The sequence below is a fragment of the Pongo abelii genome, chromosome 12 (genome assembly GCF_028885655.2).
Source record: "Pongo abelii isolate AG06213 chromosome 12, NHGRI_mPonAbe1-v2.0_pri, whole genome shotgun sequence".
Taxonomy (NCBI): Eukaryota; Metazoa; Chordata; class Mammalia; order Primates; family Hominidae; genus Pongo; species Pongo abelii.
The window spans coordinates 61,021,518-61,040,720 of record NC_071997.2 but is presented as its reverse complement, the minus strand read 5'-3'; the positions used below and the strand labels follow the sequence as shown (position 1 = coordinate 61,040,720).

At 39.1% G+C, this 19,203-nt stretch overlaps 1 protein-coding gene across 5 annotated transcripts in view; it reads left to right on the top strand.

The window, feature by feature from the left end:
• The first annotated feature begins 5,196 nt into the window (after positions 1-5,196).
• The window catches only part of ZNF638 (zinc finger protein 638), a 97,221-nt gene continuing 83,214 nt past the window's right edge, over positions 5,197-19,203 (top strand). Inside the window, exon 1 of one of the 5 annotated variants that reach the window (XM_054548067.2) lies at positions 5,197-5,313. The gene's annotated coding sequence lies outside the window, so the exon portion shown is untranslated. Of the gene's footprint in view, positions 5,324-19,203 lie in introns of all 5 variants that reach the window. The other 4 variants (XM_063713612.1, XM_063713613.1, XM_054548071.2 and 1 more) reach the window with 4 other exon arrangements.

Genomic DNA, 19,203 nt, shown 5'->3' with positions numbered 1-19,203 from the left:
CTCTTCATTCTTCCTCTGAGCTGGCCTTCTTGTTAGTCCTGAAATACATTTTGCCTTAGGGCTTTGGCACTTGATGTTTCTTCTGGTTTGGAAACTCTTCTTCCAGATATCTACATGTCTGTTCCCTGTCTTCCTTTATATCTCTGCTCAGATGTCACCTTATCTGAGATTTCCCTGACTATTCTATCTAAAGCATTCCCCAGCCCCTGCCTCATCATTTTCCCCCTACCTGTAGTATTTTTTAAAATTTTACATTGCCACATTATATATTTATTATTTCCTACACTAAAATGTAAATTCTATGAAGGCAGGTATTTGATAACTGTTATATCTTCTAGTTCTTAGAACAGTGACAGAGAGTAAACATTCAATGTAATGTCAGTCAAATTATGTTACTCCTTTGCTCAAAACCTTCCTGTTTCATTCACAGTAAAAAACCAAAGCCTTCAAAATGGCCTAAGTTATGGACAGAATTTTGTCCTTCCCAAATTTATGTGTTGAAGCCCTAACTCCCCACACACCTCAGAATGTGGCTGTATTTGGAGATTGGACTTTTAAAGAGGTGATTATGATTAAATGAGGTCATAAGGGTGGGGCCCTAATCCAATACGATTAGTGTTCTTATAAGAAGAGGAAGATGCATGTGCATAGAGAAAAGACCATGTGAGGACACGGTGGGAAGGCAGCCAACTGCAAGCCAAGGAGAGAGGTATCAAGAGGAAACCAAACCTGTTGATACTGTGACTGTGGACTCCAGAATGGAGAGAATTAATTTCTGTTGTCTAAGTCACCCAACTTGTGGTGATTTGTTACGGCAGCCCTAGCACACTAATCCAGCAAGTGTTTCCAGCTCCCCTCCACCTCATCTCCCATGTCCCCTCTTAATTATGCTGTTGTGGCCTCTTTGGCCTTTCTGCTTTCTCAAGTACAGCAAGCTGGCATTCACCTCAGAGCTTTTACATTTTACTTTCACTCTTCCTGAAATACTCTTCCTCCTAGATTCTATACTGCTTATTCACAAACTTGTCAGATTTCTGCTCAAATGTTGCCTTCTTAGTGATGCCTTTCTTGACCATCTCATTTCAAATTGCAGCCTCTGTTATGTGTCCTGATCTTGCTTTGTTTTCCTCCATAGCATTTGTCACCATCTGACATACTATAAATGTACTTGTTAATTGTCTGTCTGCCTGATCAAGGCTGTACGTGCCATGAGGGCAGGAATGAGTGTTGCCTTTTGGTTTGCTACTCACTCCTTGATGGCTAGAATAGTTCCAGGCACAGAGTGCACCCTCAAGTAATATTTTGTTCTGCGTTATTTTATGTGAGGGTCAGTCAGGTGCGGCCACAAGAGGAGTTCCAGGAGAAGCTCAGGGAAACAAAATTTACTATGCTCCCGGGTCCTAAAAGCAGGAGGCATGCTCTGCCATACAGCGCCACATGAGGAAACACCCAAGTCTGTCAGGAGGCAGAAGGGGCAGGAACGAGTGGCAGGAGGAGGAGCCCAGGCCAAGGCCTTTATTGGAGTTTCTCAGGGAAAGGCAAAACAGAGCAGGGTAAACAGCTCAGGACTGGCTAGTTTGAATCATTTCCACAGGCTCTAAGCTATAGGAGTGGTCTGTGGTTGCCTGGTACCTGACCCTGGGATGACTAAGGCAGAGGAATATTGCCTTCTGGGGTATACCTGCCAGATAGAGGAGGATGGCTCTGAATTGGTAGTTTGCATATCAAAGTCAAGCTCCTGGCTGAACTTTGCCTTCTCTAAGAATTGGCTAGCCCCAGGAGTGGCAATTTCTCCCCAGCCAGAAAGGTTAATAAGATGGCAAACATCATAATATACGGAAAATAAAGACATAAACAATACACATTTACTGGCTCAGTTAATGAAATGGCCCTGACTCAGAGGTAGACAAATACATCGTTAAACCAGACTAGAAGAGCCATAAATCCATTTTTATACATGGGAACGAAATAGTTTTTGTTGTTTGCTTTTTAAGGGGAAGATATATTTCAATTATGTGAAAAAGGATGGTTTACTTAACAACTGGAACCTTCATGATTGCCTTTATTCATTTGGAAGAAAATGAAGCTAGATCTACCTCATACCATAAAAATTATGTTAGATTAATTAAACATCTAAATGTAAAAAATAAAATTGTGAGGTTGTAAACAAAAGTGAACAATTGTGAACTGTGAAGTTTAGATAACTCAGGAGAATTTTGTGTAATTTCTGGGTGTGTATGCTTCAAGGGAGTGGGATGACAAGAAAACTCAGAAGTCATAAATGAAAAGATTGATAGATTTGATTTCATGAACATTTAGTTTATAATAGCAAAAGATAGAAACAAAATTTCAGTGAGGAGAAACTAATTGCCACATATTTGACAAATATATATTGTGAGAGCTACCTCCTGATAAGAGACAATCACTTCACTAGAAATATGCACAAAGAATATGAAAAGGAGTTTTTTTTAAATGAAGAAATACACATGGCTCCTGCCAAAGCCTGGGCATGGGAGCCTGGCTGGGAGTTCACCCTCGGCCCCTTTGTGTTGCCAATTTATTAGCAACAGATAAAACAGTTAAATGGAGACTTAAAAGAAAGAAAGAAAGAAAGAAATACACCTGGCTAGTAGATATGAAAAGGTGCTTGACAGTGACAGACACACACACACACGTACACACACACACATACACACCATCAGAGTCATTCATTCTTTCAAGAAATATTTGCTGATTTTCTACTGTGTATCAACTATCATTCTCTGTATTGGAAATAAAGCAGTGAAGAAAACAGACAAATATCCCTGACCTCACGGAGCTTACATTTCTAGTGGAGGAAGATGGAGAAGAAACAAATAAATAAATTATTGGTATATTGGAAGGTGATAAGTGCTGTGCAAATAAATAAAGCCATATAAGGGGCCCACATAAAGGAAATGAAAGAAATTTCATAAGTTACTTTGCCTAACTCTAGGGAAATGTTTGAAAATCTAGATGAAATGGATGTTTTTCAAGCAAAATATAAATTACCAAATTCATTGTGGAAGAGAGAGAAATTCTTATCCAACTAAATATCATAAAGTATCAAGAGAAAATTAGAGAAGAACAACTCTCAGAAAAAGCACCAAACAAGATATTTCAAAGGTGAATTATTTCAAACTTTAAAGAACAGGTAAGTCCAATGATATTTAAAGTATTTCAGGTTTGAGAAAGAAGTGAGTTTGTAGGGAAATGGTTATTTTCTTTTGTTTTTTTTTGTTTTTGTTTTTTTTTTGAGACAGAGTCTGACTCTGTCACCCAGGCTGGAGTGCAGTGGCGTGATCTCGGCTCACTGCAACCTCTGCCTCCTGAGTTCAAGTGATTCTCCTGCCTCAGCCTCCCGAGTAGCTGGGATTACAGGCGTGCACCACCACAGCCAGCTAATTTTTATATTTTTAGTAGAGATTGGGTTTCACCATGTTGGTCAGGCTGGTCTTGAACTCCTGACCTCGTGATTCACCCGCCTCAGCCTCCCAAAGTGCTGGGATTACAGGCATGAGCCACCTTGCCCTGCCTATTTTCTTACATATTTAATGGAAGTGACACTTTGTAGAAACTTTTTGGGAAGTTTTCCTACAATACCTATTAAAATTAAATGTATGTACACACATATACATTTAATCTAGCAGTCCCACTATGATGATTCTAGCCTTTAGAAGTTAAAGCATCATTTGGTAAGTCTTTGTATACAGCAATGTTTGTAGTAGCAAAAAGACTGGAAACAACTTCAGTGTTCAACAACAGGTTGAATAATTGCTGAGGCAGCTATACTATGAATATTATACAATTATTTAAAAAAGGATTATATGGTTTACTTGGAGAAATGTCAGTAATCAGAAAAGCAAATAGCTAATGTGTGAAAAAAGAAAACATTTCCTGTTACATGCAAATAATGTGTTTGTATGAATATAAAGAAATGTATAGAAGGAAACTTATCAAATGTTAACATGGGTTATTTGGTGTTTAGGGGGAGCTTGTTGGCTTTTTCTTTGTTGTTTTTGGTTTGTTGTCCCTAGCAGGATTTTTGGTTTGAAATGAAAATCCGATAAGATATCTTTTTAAAACGACTTTTCTTTTTAGTCTTTCAAATGCTTGTTTTAATGTGAATAAAAGAAATGCATCTGCTTGAGTGCTAGGTAAAACTGATATGTGAGACTCAGGGTGGGTGGTGGGATTTGTGTGGTATGCATACAGCAGGGCTTGTAGCTTTACCAGATTTTGTCCAATGACTGGGTTTTCATATTGTATAGTATAGCCACCTTGAGAAGATAAAACATTGCATAACACAGTTCTTTAACGTCTGTCATCCCAAGGTTTTCCATGGGTAAAATGGGGATTACAAATATCTACCACACAGATAGGGCTTTTTATTGTGAAATGACAAAAGGATTTTCAGAGTGTTAAAGTTTTAGCTCAATAAGCTTTGGTTGAATTCTAATTTACAGTTTTGAGTAGCTATGACACACATCATTGCCATAGGGATCAAAAGGTGCAAGGTGACAGGATAAAAGCAGGCAAAATCTTGACCATACAAAGCATTATATTAACGTGCTGGCGCGAATATAACCTGTTATAATATAATGTTATTATTATTATTTGAGATGGAGTCTCACTCTGTTGCTCAGGCTGGAATGCAGTGGTGCAATCTCCCCTCACTGCAACCTTCGTCTCCCGGGTTCAAGCAATTCACCTGCCTCAGCACCCCCTAGTAGCTGGGACTACAGGCGCGCGCCACCGGCTATTTGTTGTGTTTTTAGTAACCGGGTTTCACCCTGTTGGCCAGGCTGGTCTCGAACTCCTGATCTCAGATGATCCACCCACCTCGGTCTCCCAAAGTGCTGGGATTACAGGCGTGAGCCACCGCGCCTGGCCATATAATGTTATCATTGAAGGCACAAATGATCAGGGAAGACTTCATGAAGGAGATGAGACAATATAGGTCTTAAAAGGATGAGCAGTTTGGAGAGGACAGGCACAGAACCAGCAAAGGAGTGAAGACGGCGCTGGAGTTTTTTTTTTTTTTTGCCGCAGGCGCCTTGGCCGCCACCACGCGGGAGCGCCCCCTTCCGGGAGCCAGCTCCGCCCGGCTCTTCTCGGGCTTCGGGCGAGCGCGGTGCCAGTGGTACGCAGGCGCCGGGAGCCTACGAGGGCTCGCAGGGGCTGGAGAGGCGCGCATGCGTGCAGCTCTTTGGAGGCGGTAGCTTTTTCGGCGTCGAGACTGGCGACTGAGTGCTAAACTGTGTGGGGCGCGAATGGGATCCAGCTGTTAGTCGGGTAGGCATAGGTAGGACCGCTGCCCTGTGGGGAATAGGGGGTTGGAAGGCGGAGGCCGGTATCGTGGGGGTCCTGAGCTCTTCCTGTGAGATCCGGGCCGACTATTGTATCTGTGTCGCAGCGGCTCCGCACAAAATGGCGGCGGGCAGACGGCGGGGGCGGGAGGAGGTTGGGGGACCCCCGGGATGGGAAGGGAAGCTGTGCTGTGCTGCCCTGCTCCGTCGTTTATTTACTTCGCTACCCGGGAGGGCCCGTCCGGGCTCTCGTATAGGACCCTGCCTCGAGAAGAGCTGCCTGACGCCGTTGCACTGGGCCGAGGATCGTGAAGAGCCCTTTGGCGAGGCCGAGGCGGCCCCTTCCCCAGCAGCGCCGGGCCTGCAGAGGCTGCGCTGGGCCTGGCAGCCGAGGAAGCGGTGGTGAGGGAACGCCGAGCAGGGAGGAAGCGTTCCCGTCGGGCCCGAACAGGCAGTGGAGTTTGAGCCGAGCCCTCTGACCAGCGACATTGTGCAGGAAGCGTGGAGAGGAGCGTGTTTGTGTTTGGGGCTGGGGAGGGGGTGTCGGGATGAAGGAGGGAATGTTAGGATCCAGCGGCTTTTGCGGGCTGGTGTTCTGTGCTGCGTAGTGCAGGTATGAAAGCAAAGAAAATGTCACCTCTGTGGGAGACTGAGGACTCATAAATGGTTGTGATACCTAACAGTATTTCCAAATTTCTCGGAGGAATTGTGAAAACAGAACGTTAGTGAATTGTTTTTGTGTGATTCTTAGCTTGGGCCCCGTTCTCTTAAAGGAAGGGGGAATGTATATATCACAGACTGGAATCCTTGAGAACGTTTGAAATAGATCTTTCGTTGTTTGAGGTAATTGCTAATGAGGGATACTTCAGTATTACAAAATCATTAATTGAGCTAGACAGTGAAGGCTACCTGAAGCTAATTTTTCTTAATCTTAAAATTTGCCCTTAGGCGAAGTTTGGGGCCAGGACCAGGAATTGTAGTAGTCTAAAGGAGTTCCGATGAAAAACTTGTCACCAGGATCCAGCGATTTATGTTAGTTCAAGTACTTTTTCCAACCAGCTCTGGAATTGTGCACAAAAAATGTTCTGCGTTTTTCCCTCATTTGTTGTAAAGGATTATTTTTTCAGGGATGTTGTGCTTGCTGGTTCAGATTTACAATTAAAAATTGATAACCTGTAGAAAAGGATTGACCAAAAAAAGGTGAATTTAAGGAAGTTTTCGCAGAAAAACAAACATGTAAATGACATTCAAATAGCTTTAAATTTTGTTAATGATTAGACATTTGAGACTTAGTGGACTTATGTTGCTATCTTTTAAAAAAGTTTATTTGACAGCATTTTATATTTTATTTTGTACTCCATATTCTATAATATGTACTTCTAAATAATTACAGGGCGTCCCAGCATGTTATACATTAAAATATGCTGGGCCATTCCTTCCTTGGGGATTTATTTGTCTTGGAACCAAGAAAGGGTAAATATAACAGTTGGAAGAAATCACAAAATCTTATTCGTTTTTATTAACTAGTTTTCATAATGTGTTTATGGTCACATATTTATTGTATATTGGTTGTATTTGTTTTGTAATCTTTTTTTGCATTTTGTTTTGGAGGGTGTGTACGGCAGGTCCTCTAGTTTAAAATGGGTTTAGGTACTGTAGTTTAAAAAAGTCATCACTTTGTACTTAAAGACTATCTTAGGGTTTTTCTTGGGTGCTCTTAAGTAGGTGATCTCTGGAAATTTTGTTTTTATGTAGTGGAAGAAAATGAGACAAATAGTTTAGTGGAAAGAGAATAGGCTTTGCAATCGGAAGATCTGGATTCACATCTCTCTTTTCCTCAGTATGTGTGAGACTTTGGTAAATTATTTTTAGTCTTTCTGAGCTTTTGTTTCCTTATCTCTAAAATGGTGACATTATTACTTCCTGCTTGGGATTTTTGTGAGTGACTGTTAAGTGAGAGTGTATGGAAAGCTGCTGTTCCTTGGCACATACTAGGTGCTTAATGTTAGCTGTTACTTTTATTTCAAAATTGAAGTGCTTAGGCAGCATCATTTGATAGAAAATTATAATCTGCGGGTATTCTCTTCTAATTAAATGGCTTACAAGGATTTAGAGTAATAGAATTTTGGAGTTGAAAGGCCATCTGATCTAACGTTCATTAAAATATTTTGTGCTTCTATAAACTTCTTACATGCCTCTCTTGTAGAACTTATCAATATATATTGTAACCATTTATATGATTGTTACGTTAGTCTTTGTATCTTTCCCAAGTACCTGGTATGTATTAGATGCTCAGGTGTTGAGTGAATGAACTCAGCTGGTAGTCACCAGAGCCTGGACTCTAAATCATGCTCTTTCCACTGTACCTTAATGTATACTGATTAAGGTTTGGACTAAATTTGTCCAAATCCTTAATAAAATGCCATATATGCTTAGAAACAGTACTTCCAGTATTGGTACACGGTAACACAGCTTGGGCTGTTTTGCAAGGAAACAGGCGCTAATGAATGTTGCAATGTAGTGGTTTTAGAGACTCTCCAAATTGAAAGTAATTATGTTTGTGGCTAAAGCTAATAAGCCCTCATGTGTATCCAGCTTATCTACTCTTAATTGCTTTAACTTTGTTTAGTGTTTTGAAATTTGTGATGGAAAATTAAAATGGAAGGAAAATAAGTATATAGAAGATGAGAATAATGAAAGGGAAAAAGAGTGAGGAAAAGGTGAGATGTAGAAATAAAACACACAACTATAATAATGCGGGTGAGGGCCGGGTGCAGTGGCTCATGCCGGTAATCCCAGCACTTTGGGAGGCGAGGTGGGCGGATCAGGAGGTCAGGAGATCTAGGCCATCCTGGCTAACACGGTGAAACCCCATCTCTACTAAAAATAGAAAAAAAATTAGCCGGGCGTGGTGGCGGGCGCCTGTAGTCCCAGCGACTCGGGAGGCTGAGGCAGGAGAATGGCGTGAACCCGGGATGTGGAGGTTGTAGTGAGCCGAGATTGTGCCACTGTACTCCAGCCTGGGCGACAGAGCTAGACTCCGTCTCACCAAAAAAAAAAAAAAAACCAACTCCGGTGAGGGTCAAGAATAACAAGGGTTTTGGTTTGAAAAGAAACTCCGGGAAACAGGAGAAATAGCTTTAACGTACATATGTTTTCTTGCTTTGTTTTTGAGACAGGATCTCACACTTTCTCGAAGGCCACCATGACTCCCTGCGACCTCTACCTCCTGGGTGCAAGCGGTGTTCCTGCCTCAGTCTCCTGAGTAGTTGGGACAACAGGCACACGTCCCCACGCTTGGCTAATCTTTTTAAAAAAAATTTATAGAGGCAAGGTCTTGCTGTGTTGTCAGGCTGGTCTCGAACTCCTGGACTCAAACCATCCTCCCACCTTACCCTCCTAAATTGCTGGGATTACAGGTGTGAGCCACTGCGCCCAGCCTGTTTTCTTAATGGTTACCCTGAAGAACATATATTTTGGAATATTTTTTAATTCTTTTGAACCAAAATATATTTATTGTTCATTCAAGTTTAAAAAAAAATTTCCTATCTTATTTCCACAGTCTATTAAACTTTTAGCTAATTTGCCTGTTGTCTCTGCTGAGTAAAAGTTGCCAACTTTTCTTTTAAATATTTTTACCAAAAAAAAAAAAACAAAACCATTTTACTATGGAAAATTTTAAATACAAAAGTAGAGAGAATGATACTAATTCATTCATGGGCCTGTCCAGTTTCAATTATCTAGCTAATGGTCAATCTTGTTTCATCTCTACTTGCTTATTTTTAAACAAATCCTTCTATCAGTTCAATATATAGTTCAGAATTTTCTCTAGAGTGTTTAGAAGAAAACATGCATATTACACCTAAAACAACAGTAACTATGAGTAATTAATTTTAATATCAGATATTCAGACAGCTATCAAATTTCCCCAGTTGTAACTCACTACCTCCCACCCCCATGCATATGTGGTAAAGGTTGTTGGAGTCAGGATCCAACTAATGTTCATAATTCATTTATAATTGGTTACGATTGATAATTCTCAAGTCTATAAACTCCCCATGTACCTTTTCTTACAGTTTACTTGAAAAACTTTGCTTTTTATACATTATTTAGATAATCCTTTGCTTCATCAGCATCTGAATTCATGAATTTTGATGTGACTTTAAAAATGTACTTGATAAGGCCCGGGCACGGTGGCTCACGCCTGTAATCCCAGCACTTTGGGAGGCTGAGGCAGGCGGATCACCTGAGGTCGGGAGCTTAAGACCAGCCTGACCAACATGGAGAAACCCCATCTCTACTAAAAATACAAAATTAGCTGGGGTGGTGGTGCATGCCTATAATCCCAGCTACTCAGGAGGCTGAGGTAGGAGAATCGTTTGAGGCTGGGAGGTGGAGGTTGCGGTGAGCCGAGATTTGCGCCATTGCACTCCAACCAGGGCAACAAGAGTGAAATTCCATCTCCAAAAAAAAAAAAAAAAAACCACACACCTATTAAGTAAAGCATTTTGTTTACTGTTTAGCATTTTTTGAGCACCTGTTGCATGTCAGGATTTACAATTTTAGTTAATCTTCACAGCAGCATTCTCAATGGGTACTGTTGTTTCATTTTCACAGGATGAAACAGGCTTGGATTAACCAGCTTTGCTCCTGGTAACATTGTTAGCAAGCAGTGGGACCAGAGTTATTTCACAGGATGAAATAGGCTTGGATTAACCAGCTTGCTCAGGGTAACATTGTTAGCAAGCAGCAGGACCAGAGTTAAAACACTGAATGTAGGGTCTAAGTTCTTAAAGACTATGCTGCACTACCTCTCTAAAGCTGAATTAGTAGTGTTAAATTTTACTTATGGGAGTTAACTAATTTTGCATGAAGTCATTCACTGGCACCCCTCCTAGCAGGGTGGGTATCTTCAGATCAGTGGAAATTTCCCCAAAGATTAGATTATTATGGATTGCATAATAGGCTGACTAACAGTCAATAGTTAGGAAGTGAACATGATGTAGAAAAGAAGGGCCAAATCCAAAAATGTGTTAAAGGCTGATGCTCTTTATTATACTGCAGGTTTTCTGCCTCTTGCCATATTGCTTATAGTTTTTTTTTTTTTTTGACTTTATATACAGTAAGAAGATCACATAGTCCAATGTTGGACATGAAATATTGTGCCATTAACTATATTTGAATGAATTTAAGTGACAGGTGATGGGGGAGTTCCCTGTCTCCTACCTATATGGTTTTTTCCTGAAAAGTTTGACGTTAAGTTGCATATATTGTGGTCCTTTATCCCTAAATACTTTAGTGTGTATTTCCTAAGAATATTTTCTTTCATAGTCATCATAGTTACCAATTTCAATGAATTTCGCATTTATAAAATCCTTTTTTATTTTTTTGAGGAAGTGTCTGGCTCTGTCACCTAGGCTGGAGTCCAGTGAGTGATCTCGACTCACTGCAATCTCTGCCTCCTGGGCTCAAGCAATCCTCCCAAGTGGCTGGGAGTACTGGCTCAGGTGCGCACCACCATGCCTGGCTACTTTTTATATTTTTTGTAGAGATAGGATTTTGCCATGTTGCCCAGGCTGGTCTCGAACTCCTGAGCTTAAGCATTCCACCTGTCTTGGCCTCCCAAAGTAGTAAGATTACGTGCATGAGCCAATGCGCAGCCTATAAAATTATTCAATCTACTGTTTGTATTCTGGTTTTTGTCAATTGACCCAATAATGTTTTTTATAGCAGTTTTTTTTCCCCCTCCAGTACAGGACTAAACTAAGATCAGATGTTGCATTTAGTTGTTATGTCTTTTTAATCTTCCTTAGTCTGGAACATTTCCATAGTCTGCCTTCATCTTTTGTGAAGTTGACATTTTTGAAGAATACAGTCTGCTTTGCTTTTCTCTTTAATAGAGCACTTCTCATTTTGGATTTATCTGATGTGTCCTCTTGATTAGATGTAGACTATATGTCCCTGGGCAGAAAAATCACGTAACTAATGCTATGTCCCCAGGATATCAGATCTGGAGATTCACCATTTCCATTTGCCCTTCATGCTTGATACTATGTGTGAGCATATGTAATGGTTAAAGTGCTTGTTTCCCCCCACTCCCCCTGGAATTAATCTGTGGAGAGACACTTTAAGACCATGCAAATATCCTACTCATCAGAATTTACCTCTGTAACACCCACTCATGATTCTTACCTGGACCATTCTTTACTATGATGGTTGCAAAATGATTTTCTACTCCAACTGTTATTCTACATTTACTAGTAGGTACTCAGCACTCTATAAGAGCTTCCCTTCTTCCACATTGATTAATTTATTGCTATGTATTTATGGACTCCTGTTTTTTCCAGTGTTTGATAATTTATTACTGTTCAGTTCTTTCTTGCTTTCTCCTATTTCCTATTTGTATTTCTTGTCTTCCACAATGAAAGTCCTAAGTTCCTAGCACCATCAAAACATTTACTTACTTGCTCAAACCTATGATGTATCTAAAGTAGTTTCAGAATTGCTTCATCCATACCACTACAAAAAATAAAATTACTAAAAAGAGTGAAAATTCGTTATTCTCTTTCCCTTAGCTCCATCAAAACTGAGGTACATAAATTGTTTCTTATTTATTTATTTTCCTGGGGGGCTGTAACACTCGGGGTGTGGCCTCCTGTGAGGTACATAAATTGAATAGTGGTTTATAAGTTCTTGGATTAGTTTTCTTTTTCCCCTTCAATGTATTGTGGTATGCATTTGAAATATGATTGGATTAGTTTGCTTTCAGTGTTAGATATTTTTCTCCATCCCATCCTTACTGATTTTTAAAATACATGTAAATTGTTAACATGTTTCCAAAGGTTAAAACTGTATAGTAAGATGCTCCGTCAAATAACATTACCATATCCCTTCAATCCTTTCTATCCATTACTCCTTATAGATTACCAGCTTCATCGTTTTCTGTATTATTCTTCCTTTGTTTCTTTGTGCTAACCGTAAACAGGTGTATGTATGTTTTCCTTTTTTGTTTAACACAAAAGATGGCATACCGTATGCTCATCTGCACTTGTAAAGACTTTAAGGCTTATGGCTTTTAATGCATTTAGTCAGTTTAGGTTTTTTTTTTTTTTTTTTTTTTTTTTTTTTTGAGACAGAGTCTCACTTGCACCCAGGCTGGAGTGCAGCGGCACCATCTCAGCGCACTGCAGCCTCCGCCTCCCAGGTGCAAGTAGATACTCCTGCCTCAGCCTCCTGAGTGGCTGGGATTACAGGCGCCTGCCACCACACCCGGCTAATTTTTATATTTTTAGTAGAGACAGGGTTTCACCATGTTGGTCAGGCTGGTCTTGAACTCCTGACCTGGTGATCCACCCGCCTCGGCCTCCCAAAGTGCTAGGATTACAGGCATGAGCCACTGTGCCCGACCAGTTTAGGTATATTTAATTGAAGATTTTAGAACCCACTTTAGGTAAATGGAAACATTTTTTGGCCATGTTACTCCATGAAGAAAAGCAAATAACCAAATGGCAGAGAGGGCAAGGATGAGTTAGGCTTCAGAAACAATTGGGACTGGATATTGAATACCTTCATTATTGTCTTTACTTCTTGGTCTTGCTTACCTCTGTTCCAGTGGCTTTTGTTGTTGTTGTTGTTGTTTTATGGTGCAGTTTCTCGGTAAAGCAGTAAATAGGGCTGTTAACAGCATTTGATTTTTAGAAACATCTACCACTTTTCTCATTTGTAGTTTAACAAAAAATCCTAGGGAAGATTTCTTTGTTCGAACTTGGATAAGGTGGTTTCTCTTGGGCTAACTTGTTATACTTACTAGGAGTGTTTAGAGCAAGGCCACCAGTGCACATCTGTGGGGGAGCATCATTTGCAATAAATACAGTGTTGTGCTCTAGAGGCCCGTTTACGTATGCAGTGCACATGCTCCTAAGAAATAAAAAGGTATATCTTACAATAGCCCATTTATCAAAAAATCATTTTCCTGAAATTGATAACAATATTAAATCATTGCTGTATGGGATTAATGCCTGGTTCTCATGGAGATCTCTTAACATTGTGCATTAGCAGTTTTCCATTTTTTTCAAATCTGAAATCATGGCGTTTATCAATCCTTGCAGTTAGTGAAATTTGGTGTTGCCCTTCATGATGCCAAATAACGTTTCTAATTTTCTGCTTATTTTTGCTTTCTGTTTCATCGACTGTTTCTTTGAAGGCACCACCTTTTGGCATTTTAACGTTAAACATGGTACTCTCTGTCAACACTTGTGGCACCCTCAGAATTGTTACTTGCATACCTTTTGTGAGACAAGGGAGGACAAAGACTAATAGTAAAGGAGTTGGCTGAGTGGCTTTATCTGCATGGTAGGAGAGATCAGCAGCTTGAATACCAGGAAAGCACAGAATGACATGTTACTTTTTATAGCTGAATAAACAATCAGCCTCTTGTATTAACTAGCCATTGTAATAACTGCATTCTTAAGTACCAAAGTGAATTTATATATTCTGAGACAGTGCGTTAACAAAGCAGTATCAAATGAGGTATATGGGTGTATGTCTAGAAAAATAATGTTAGTGGTAGTTTTCCCTTTGTGGGAAGATTATAGAATATTTTTTATTCTTTCCTGCATGTTATAGGGTGGTTTTTCTTTTTTGGGGGCAGATTATGAAACTGTATTGCTTTTTTATGATTAGAAATAAAGTTATAAAGTAGATTTACACTTAATGTATCTGGTATATGGAAAGAACACCAATGGGAGATGTTGTAATCTTGTTACTTCGTAGCTGTGTTTTACTTAATGTGTAAACTGGAATTGCTTTGCTCTTAAGGTCATTGTGAAACTCAGATGAGATAATATTTAAAGTGCTTTGTAAACTATAAAGGAGTGTAAGTCCAAGTATGGTGTTTGATATAAATCTTTTCCTTATAAGTCTAATGGAGCCATTATCAGATGGATTGATTTTTGATGATGGTTTTGGGTAAAGTCTACCCATATCTGTAAAGAAAATTAAGGGCTCCCTTCCTTCTGAAAGACTGCATCAAAATAATAGGCAGTTCTTGATTGTCCATGGTATTGGAGATCTCAGAAATACCTCACAGGATCTAATAGCGCGATCTTTTCAATTCATCAAGCCGTTTCATCATGGCTTCCTCAAGAACCCAGTTTCTACTATGTGTTTCTGAAAGAATTTTTATGGTTGACGTGGTATGTTTTAGTTCTTAAAAGGACATAAATGAGAGTTATTAGTTACTTGTTAAAACAGTTCAAAGGTTCAGAATGTTTTGTCACTATTAAGTATCCAGTTTTTGAAAAATAGTAAATTTAGGAAAATAAAATGTCAGCTGAAAAGAGCAAATAGCATAGTTCTAATTTTGTACAATGTTTGATATACCCCACCCCGTATCATGCGTGCATGAACGTACACTAAAGTACATGAAACTATACCAGAGTATTAATTTACTCTGGGTGATGGTTTTATTGGTAAGGATTTTGTTTCCAGGTTATCGTTTTCTGTAACAAGCACACATTACTTACATAACTAGGAATAAAAAATTTATTTTAAAGGGTTAATGCTACTTAATTGCAGTTTTTTCCCCAACAAGTTAATAGTTAAGAACCCTGATCTCAACTCTCGTTTTTCCAGGTTATTTATTTCATAAGATGACTATCCATAAATTTTCCGATGAACGAACCTCTTTATGACCAGAGTTCTTGGGGTTAAAGGAGAAAGGTTTTATAATGGCTCTCTTAATTTGTTTGGTGGTTTCCCAGGTATTAATGCCAAATTTGCCTTTGTTCAGTTTCTTTTCCTTATCACACTGTTTTCAGGTTACATCATTATCTTAAAAAGGCAGAGGCTTTATTTTCTTCGTTGTGATATAACCTAATTCTTAGAGGTTTCTTACCAAGATCACTTTGCTTGTTTTGCTTACTTTCTAAATTTTACAAATTAATGTTTTCCACCAAAAGGTGGAACAAAACAAAGACAGCAAAATATCAAACTATTTAGTAATAGTTAAAAAAGTCAAGTGGGAAGGAAGGGTATAGGGTATAATTAAAATGATTTTAGACTTAAATCTGAATTTATTATTTTACATTGCTTGTTAATCAGCTTGTTACTGATTTGGCTTTTGTTAGACCTTGGTGTGATAATGTTAGATTGAGAAGAATGATGTCATCTTCACTAACTCATGTTTGTGGTTTTTTACTCTTCCCGTTTTTTGTTTTGTTAAAAATGTCATACCGGCTGGGCATGGTGGCTCATGTCTGAAATCCCAACACTTTAGGAGGCCGAGGCGGGTGAATCACATGAGATCAGGAGTTCAAGACCAGCCTGGCCAACGTGGTGAAACCCTGTCTCTACTAAAAATACAAAAAGCCAGCCATGGTGTCAGACGCTTGTAATCCCAGCAATTCGGGAGGCTGAGGCAGGAGAATCGCTTGAACCCAGGAGGTGGAGGTTTCAGTGAGCTGAGGTTGTGTCACTGCACTCCAGCCTGGGTGACAGTGAGACTCTGTCTTAAAAAAAAAAAGTCATTCTAATGTTTAGGACTTAAACTTTTTATTTTGGAAATCTTCAGAAATGTAAAAAAAGCACAGATAAATTCTTAGGGACTCAGCTTCCACAACCATTATTTTTACGTGTCTTGCTTCATCAAATTCTCTTCATCTACCACCACCACCACCTCTTGCCCCACTACACACATGTTCGCTCTTTCCCTCACCCCCGCCCAGATTATTTTAAAGAAAATCTCAGACACATTATTTTACTCATTAAGCACTTGAGCCTGTAACTTTTGCCTCTTTTTGCCAGTGCATCTGTGAATCTACATAGATAACTGTAGATTTAAAGTTTATAATAGCCAAAGAAAAGGCATTGGGATGATGATGGTGGTGAGAGGGAAAAGAAAAGTACATATGAGAAGTATTGACAGGAATACATTAGAAATGGAGTTTTTTTTTTTTTTTTTTTTTTTTTGTATCTTGTAATTTGGTAAGGGAATTGGTGTAGAGAGAGCAGAGGATTGAAAAAGCCACTAAAAACAGTAGCTGACATAAGGGATGTTGGTTCCTAACACTTTTTTTCTGTCTTCATAGCTGACTTTTATCAAATAGTCCTGAGGGTGCGAAGATTCTAATGTTTTAGCTGAAGCAATTTTTTTGTCTTGAATATTACGCCTTTGTCAGAAATATGTAGTTAATAAGTTATAATTTACTTTTAATCATTTCCAGTACAACTGTCTTACAGTATTTTATCCAAAGACTTTAGGATACTCCAAATTTTTGAAAATTTGATAAACACATGTTTAGTAAGACATTGTTATTTGAAATCTCATTTCTACTAGTTTCCTCAAAACTGTAGAAGATGCCATCCTACCAAACTCAATTCAAGCATTTCTGTCTTCCAGAAATCCTTTTCTGATACCTCAGCCTTGTTATAATGCTGACAAACCTTACTGAAATTTGTTTTTTTTCTGTTAGATTGTTAGCACTTTGGCTGTAGGAACGCAACTGTATTTTATTTGGCTTTGAAACTAGGAAGTAGCCTGGTGACTGTCATGTTAGGCTCTCAGAAGATATTTAATACATTGAGTGAATAATTCTGAACTTACTCCTTTCCACTAAAAACAAAAAGGGGAAAAAGAAGGGTCTGTTAGGATGTATCTCCTCACCCCACCCCACAGTGGCATGCAGGATTTAGATGGAAACTTGTAAGAAGGAAATTTGTGACCTACTGTCATTCCCTATTAAATGTTCCTGCCTGCCAATAAGTAAAACAGAAACAACAAAAATCAGTGTTTAGCAAAATTGAGATGTACGGAAGTGATGATTGAGTAGAAAGTATTAGGCATGTAGCAGTGTAGGAGAGCCAGTAGCTAAAAATTAAATGGAATAGAAGAGAGATTAGATTGTCTCCTAACCATGTGAATTGAGGCCTTAAAAATGTAGATTCTGACACCCCTAAATAGAATTTCTTAACCTTTTTGGGTCATAGACCTTTTTGACAAATAGATGACAGACTCTTATAGTTTGAATTTGAATTTTCTGCTTTCTGCTCCCCTCTCCCCACCAAAAAAACTCACGTTTTCCTGTTGTATCACACCATCTCCTGTTAAAATTAACAGCTTGCCGCCGAGCGCGGTGGCTCACGTCTGTAATCCCAGCACTTTGGGAGGCTGAGGCGGGTGGATCACAAGGTCAGGAGATCGAGACCATCCTGGCTAACATGGTGAAACCCCGTCTCTACTAAAAATAAAAAAAATCAGCCGGGTGTGGTGGCACACACCTGTAGTCCCAGCTACTCAGGAGGGTGAGACAGGAGAATTGCTTGAACCCAGGAGGCGGAGGTTGCAGTGAGCCAAGATCACGCCACTGCACTCCAGCTTGGGCGACAGAGCGAGACTCCGTCTCAAAAAAAAAAAAAAATTAACAGCTTGCCCTCTACTTTTAGTATCCAAATTCTGAAACTCTCTCCAACCCAGAAGAATTTTCCTGTCTTTTATGTATGGATTCTGATTCTGGTCATTAAAAGCCTTTACGTAGTAGTGTCCCCTTTTCTGAGGGAGATACGTTCTAAGGACCTGCCAGTGGATGCTGAAAATACAGATGTACTATAGTTTATTTGACCAGTTTCCGGTCTCTCTGCAAGCTTTTATAATTGCAGAAGCATGAAAAGGGAAGTTGTCAAGAGATTTCTAACTATATATTGTATCATTTTGGTTACCCTAATTTCATGAGATACTAGCTCCATCTTAAAAAGTAGAGTGTTAGCTACATGAAGGAGAGATCTGTTCTGGCTTTAATATCTTTGGTCCTTCCTTACCTAGAACAATGATGTCAGTAATTATTTTGTATGAATAAAGGCTGAATTTGAACTTACTCTCTAGATTTATTGCTAAGAAAACTTTCTCAAAAGTTCTTGGGAGTACTTAGCATTTAAAAAACTATCTTGAATGGCCTGATACTTAATCTTGGAATTTTGTTCCCTTGAATTGATTGAGAAGGACATAAAAGTTAAGTGACAAAGTAAAAGTGCTGTTGGTGGGGCACCTAAGTTAAATTTGAAAAAATAAGGCTTCAGAATTATGTAATTGCAAAAGGAAACTACAATACCTTATAAACAGAAAGCTTGAAGTATAAACAAGCATCCTTTTAGTTAAAACATTTTATTTGGAGTGGGTATGAATGATAGAAGACAAACTTTGCTAAATGATTAAAAATGTACTTAACATTTTTAATTAAAAGCGAAAATTGTGCAAATGAAATATGAGTATACAGTAGTCTCCCCTTATCCATGGGTTTACTTTCTGCAGTTAGTTACCCATAGTCAACCACCATCCAAAAATAGGTGAGTATGGTATGAGAATGACATTTTGAGAACAACCACATTCATATAACTTTTATTATGCTATATTTTAATTCTTTTTTTATTGTTAATCTCTTACTGTAGCTGATTCATAAATTAAACGTTATCATAGGTATGGATATATAGGAAAAAAACACAGTATATATAGGATGTAGTACCATCCATGGTTTCAGGCATCCATTGGGGATCTTGGAATGCATCCACCTCAGAGAAGGGGTAACCATTATACTCCTTAAATTTCATTCACAAAGAAAAGGCAACATAGTGCTTACTTTTTTTAACCATTGAAGATATGTTATTTGGCATATAGGTCATAGGCAGATATTTTATTTATATGAATTTTTTGAGACAGGGTCTGCTTTGCCACCTAGGCTGGAGTACAGTGGTGGAAACAGCTCACTGCAGCCTTGACATCCTGGACTCAAGCAGTCCTACCACCTCAGCCTCCTGGGTAGCTAGTTGGAAAAAACCAACATGCTTGGTTTTTTCATTTTTGTAGAGATGCGGTCTCACCATGTTG